Genomic DNA, 6,000 nt, shown 5'->3' with positions numbered 1-6,000 from the left:
AGACAAAGAGGGGGGTAACGGGCGGAGGTGGGTGGGGAAGTAAAGCGCCGAAGAGTGAGGTGAGGCAGAGCTCATTCAGTGGGATCTTTGAGCTGCGGAGCTCCTCGGATTTTACTAACAGAAAATCCCTCCTTTTGGTGTGTGAAGCGCTCCTGTCCTGGACCGCTGTGCACTCTGCATCTCGCTGTGGCTGACCCCATCTGAAGCGGATGCGACAAGACCCTGCGAGGGGACACGACCAAAAACTTTTTTCATCGCGGTTTTGAACTCAGGTAAGATGCTGTTTTGTTTTTCATTTTAACTTGAAAACAGGATCAGTAAACGCGCACTGGTGGAGAAGATGAGGACATGCGCGTCTTGTCTTGATCGTGACTTGTAGTTTTATTTGTTGTTTATCATCACATTAAGTCACAGGTGAACTGAAATGATTGCTGTAATGGAGATGCCTATTACAGTACGTGCACCGGGGGTGCGTGTCTCTTGGCAAAATGCTCAGAAATACAAGAAAACACCAGTTTGCAGCTCTTTCTTAAATTAACCAATGTGTTGCACGTTTCTGTGCGCAATATTCATATCCCATAGATACTTAAATTAAAACATAGCAGCGACAACCTGCAATGAAAAGTCCCGGAGCGCGGACCGTCAACAATAAGCTCGCGCTGCACATTACAATGACACGGGTGAACAAAACAGCTGCAGTTCTTCAGGTTTCATAAATTACATTAGACGCACATACATCAATCAAAATCAAGTCGAATTGATTTACTGCAGATAATGATCTAAGTTAACGCGTTTGCCCTGTCAGTTACAATGACATCACAGGCAACATCACTGTCTCATCAATCTCTGCGCGTTTGATGAGGCAGCAGCCGTAGGCAACACTTGGGTGTCAGATATGTAGATGTAACCTCTGGGACAAAACCTGTTTTTCTCAAATCTCTGGCTGTTGTGTGTAGGTATATGCTAATCGTACCTAAAGCAGCCGTCTCTAAACTAAACCCAAGGGCTCCCCTTGCCTTCACCCGAACGCAACGTTTCCCTTGTCAGTCAGATAAAGTGTTGGATGTTTCAACGCAAAAAAAGTTGATTTGAACTGAATTATACTATATATAACGTTTAACTTTTACATTACTTTACTATTAAGCATTTACTTCATACAAACAGTTGAGCATTTTATAATGAGCATGTATGCCATTTCTTGGCAGCTTTATGAGTGCAATACATCTTGGTTTGATACCAGGTGTGCAACTGTATGTTAATTGCTAACAATCACCACTGAGCTTTTGCATATAGTGATTATAAATTACTCAAGGAGGTGTAGCTTGAGTTCACAAACTGCTGCTGTAGTTGCTGTAATAAATTAAATTTGTTTAGGCATGCTCTGACAGATTCACCAAGAAAAAAAAGCTAAATGACCATAACCTTGCTTTGTTAAAAAAGAATGAAAGAAGATAAGATCAGGAAATAGTCCTGGAAGTAAAAACTGAATTTTTATTACATTATTATCGCCACCCACCTCTTGAGCCAATCCTTGCAGCCCCTTCCCTTTTTCATTAAAACGCATGCACTCCTTTGCACATGAGCGTGCACACACACACACACACACACACACACACACACACACACACACACACACACACACACACGCACGCACACACACACGCACACAGATCTACAGACAAACAGTTCTCCAATAGCACCATCAATGTTACCATGGAAACCAACTCTCTTGGCACCTTCAGCTGTTCGCCTTCAGCATTACTCTTGGCCTGTCACTTGAAAACATGTACAGGGTGTGTTTATGGATGAATCTGTCAACAGCATGTTGGTGCATAAAACCTGGAGAGCAGGTTGTGCTACGAATAAATGAATATGCTGAATTTTTAATGGCCATGTTATCTTCCACTGGTGGCCCATGGCTGGCTGTACCATCTGCATTGTGTGGCAGGGCTGGGTTCTGAAGAGGCCTTGGCCTGTCATTTCTGGGAGAATCGGCAAAGGAAAGTGTCCATGCAGCTAATGCACTTTGTCCTTTTCCCAGAGGCTTCTCTCTAAACTACTTCACATGGATGAGCAGACATTCAAGGCAAGCCCACACATGCTGAAAGGCAGGATGAGTCATTTAAATAAATGTATGTTATGAATCTGTATGGGGGTGGATTTTCGGAGCGATTTTTTGGAGCGATTGTATGTGTTTATCATGTGACAGGGTTACATGCTGCGAAAGCAGCCCAATCAACCAATTCACATAAATGAGAATTCACAGCGACATCAATGAGAGCCTGTTTGGGCACATTATGCAGATGTTTAGCATTTGTTTACAAAGAAAAACATCATTAGTGTAAGGGAATTTATGAAGGAACTTTAATCTGGTAGTGCACCATTAATCATTTTACCTGCATTTGTCAGAAAATAATAGAAAATTATAAAATTAGTGTTTATATTTTGCTGTTTGATGTTTTGGGGGGTGTCCGACATCATGGTCCAACATAGATCATGAAAGTATCAAACTTTTTGAGCATAAATGCATCCAAAAAATCATGCTTGCAAACACACACACACACACACACACACACACACGCGCACACTCACACACACACACACACACATGCAGACAACACACAGAGACACTCACACCAACAGTAAAACCCTGCAGCGTAGCTGATCTCCCAATGGAAGTGCAACGAATCAAAATTGTATTTCTCAGAATCTGTTATGCTAACCATCTGGGAAGAGCTTCCTTTAATTAGGGTAGGCATCGCTCAAGCTACTCATGGCGGAGTAGATGTTTATATGTGTTTGTGAGTGTGCCCTTTTGTTTAATATAGGCTGTTCTGCTGACAGGTACACACACACACACACACACACACACACACACACACACACACACACACACACACATTCACAGGGGGAGGGTATTGTGAAGATATGCAAGCCAGTGTCAAACAATATGGAAAGGAAAAGGAAGTAACAGGACATTGGTAAAAAGAAAATCAATCAATCAATATGCTTACTAACTGATAGCTTCTACACTGACTATTTGGCAAATGAGCCATCATCAGTAAGCAGGTGTGAACTGATGGAAAGACAACTGCATCCTCCATCCTACATTATGTTCACATGAAGCCCAGTGGATAGAATGTGATAATATTGTTTTCATGTAACGCTTGAAAACTTAGAAAGCAAGCAGGCAGCAAATAGTACTGGCCTATTTTCGTGTTGCCTTCAGATTTTCTACATGGCTCCATAACGTTGTTTCGTGCAGTTTAGCACTTGAGAAAACAAAGAAAAAAAACCCAAGAACAATGTGGGCAGATTTATTTTTTTTACATTTACATTTGCCAGAAGTGTTAGATAGAGTGGGAGAGCAGCTTTAATATGTGGGACAGAAAGAGAAAAAGATGGGGCGGACAGACAGCAAAATATAGTAGGCCACTCTATTTGGTTGAAAAGAGCTAAATAGCCAAAGAGTGAGTGAGCAGGCTAGAAGTTGGGGTTGTTTCTCCTCCTAGACAGAGAGCTCTGCCCATGCATGAGGATGTCAAGGGGCCGCACAAGCAGCCTGAAGATGGAGCATGTTACCTGTCAAACCACTCCTCTATTCTCACTGCGTCTTGGAAAGGCTACAGAGAGAGTGAGAGGGAAAGAATTAGGAAAATAGAGAGTGAGAGAAAGAAGGCGGGGAACGAGCAAGAAAAGGGAAGAGAAAAGGTCAGTAGAACTGGAAAAAAAAGAGGGAGGAGAGGAAACAGGTGAAATAGACACCAGAATACAGTGGAGGGACGTCCACAGAGACTTGTGTGTGTGTGTGTGTGTGTGTGAGTGGTTGTGTGTCTCCATTCATGGAACTTCTCTGTGGTCTTGCTGGCAGTCTAGGGCATCCAGTGCTTGAGTAATCCTCCTGGGAACACGCTGACGCTGCCAAAGTACCATCCAGTTTCTCTTTTCACTCTTTACCACCCTCATGCTCGTCTATCTCTGTCTCTTTTTTTCTCACTTTCTCAAAACTCCTCTTTCTCTTTTCTTAGCTGTTTCTTTTATTCCAATCCTTCCTAATTACCTTAATATCATCAAGTTTCATTTGTTTCTGCACTAGATTTTCCCTATATTACTTTGCCCACTCTTTGCTTTTTTAAGCCTTGAAGAGTGATTCATCTCCTCCTCTTTTTCTGATGTGAATCTTCCTGATATGTGGGCTTCATGCGCGTTTTCTTTTTCTTTGGCTCTTGTAGTCTTGCCTATAGAACCAGTGTTTTGGTTCTCAGAGAGCAGAACAGAGTGAGGCCTTTCCCATGGGTTGACCGAACAAAGAGCCTGGTTCCCTTCACTTCTGTATGACTGCACAGGAACAGAAACAGAGGCATTCACTAGCGGGTCTGCTGCTGGGCGGCAAAACGATAGATCTCTGCTGGCCAAGGCATTTATTCAGTTTCGCTGTGAGACAGCACTGATCATTAAACTGACCATATGATCTGTGTTGATGTCTAAGGGATGGAACATAACCTCTAAAAAGTGGAACCATGTGTCTTGATCAATTTATGAACACTTATTTCCTAACGAGCTGCCTTTTCGTTGCTGCTCGTTCGTAAAGGTAGAAAAGAGGAATTCCATTTTCAGTTCCATTCAACATGTATTTTGTCTGTGAGTGATCATGCACGCATGCTGTCATGTGGCAAAATTTTAGGGAATACAGATGTAGATTTAGCTGAGTTGGGTTAATTTTATTACCATTACAAATAATGTTAGGAACTTGCTGTGGTGAGCTCATGGCGCGGGACCGAGACAGCAACATGAAACTAAACAATAAAACTATCATGTAAATAAAATATTGTAAAATAGACAAAATAGCATAAATATAAAAGATAAACTGAAACCAAAATATATGATAAAGATCCAAATGTTATATATATATTAAAATGTGTTTAATACGTTAAATAATTAGAAAGACAAATGGCAATGGCAACAATCAGCCAAAAACAAAATACACAAGGTTTTATTGTGATTTCTCAGGTCTTTGCTTTCCAATTTTCTTTACATTTATTGTGATGGTCTTATTCTGAAATGAACTCTTAGTATAATTAAGTAATTAGATTCAACTATCTAGTAAATTGTAGTGAACCGTGTGTAAAAGTAAAGTAAAACATTTAGAGATTACAAATAGCTGCTAGCCAGTACAAAAACTATGTGGGAATGTTTTGTTTGGTCTCACCTGGTGGACACAGGTCAAAAGTCATGGTCAGAGTAGCCCACACATGTTTAATAATAACCTACCACAAGTTGGAGAAATTTCCACCAATGTTCAAGGTTAGGCCAACACATCCTGAAATACACAGTCAATACACAGACACGTTTCTCTCACTAGTGGACTAACTTGATCTGGTTGTATCGGCTCCAATTTAAATGAACATATCTGTAGTTTTCATTCCTTCTTTTCAAGGACTCAACAGAATGAGTATCACACATTCACATTTACATACAGGGTGAGGGGGCCCCAGAGGGGATTGACTCAGTGTCAACTTCACTGCATCCTCTGTCCTCCTCCCCGAAAACCCCAAACCACCCACATCCCATTGGCACCTGCTACATCGGAATTCAGGTCAGCAGCGGGAGTCACGAAAATTGCTCCGAGAGTGTTTGGTAACGGGAAGAGGGGCTGAACAGAGGGGGGGTCTGGTTTTGTTTTTTCTCTTGGCACCAGAGACCCTGCCACTGAGAACAATCATCCCATTGTGCGGCAACAAAAGAATCATAATTAAAGCACATTAAGTGATTAGTTCAAAACAAATAGAAGACTTCATCTGAACAATTGTCACAAAATGCAATCTGACAGATTCACACTGGTAATCAGATGGAGCTGCCTTTGTTGCCATTGCTCTGTGCACCTAGTGCCTCAACACACAATTGAAAAATCAATTGTATCCTGTAGGAGTAGCTCTAGCTGCTTTTCTATTCATATCCTTCTTTTCTAGAGCAAAGCTCTTATGACAGTTTCATAATGAG

This window comes from Micropterus dolomieu, linkage group LG22 (genome assembly GCF_021292245.1).
Source record: "Micropterus dolomieu isolate WLL.071019.BEF.003 ecotype Adirondacks linkage group LG22, ASM2129224v1, whole genome shotgun sequence".
Classification (NCBI taxonomy): Eukaryota; Metazoa; Chordata; class Actinopteri; order Centrarchiformes; family Centrarchidae; genus Micropterus; species Micropterus dolomieu.
This window is presented reverse-complemented; position numbering follows the sequence as displayed.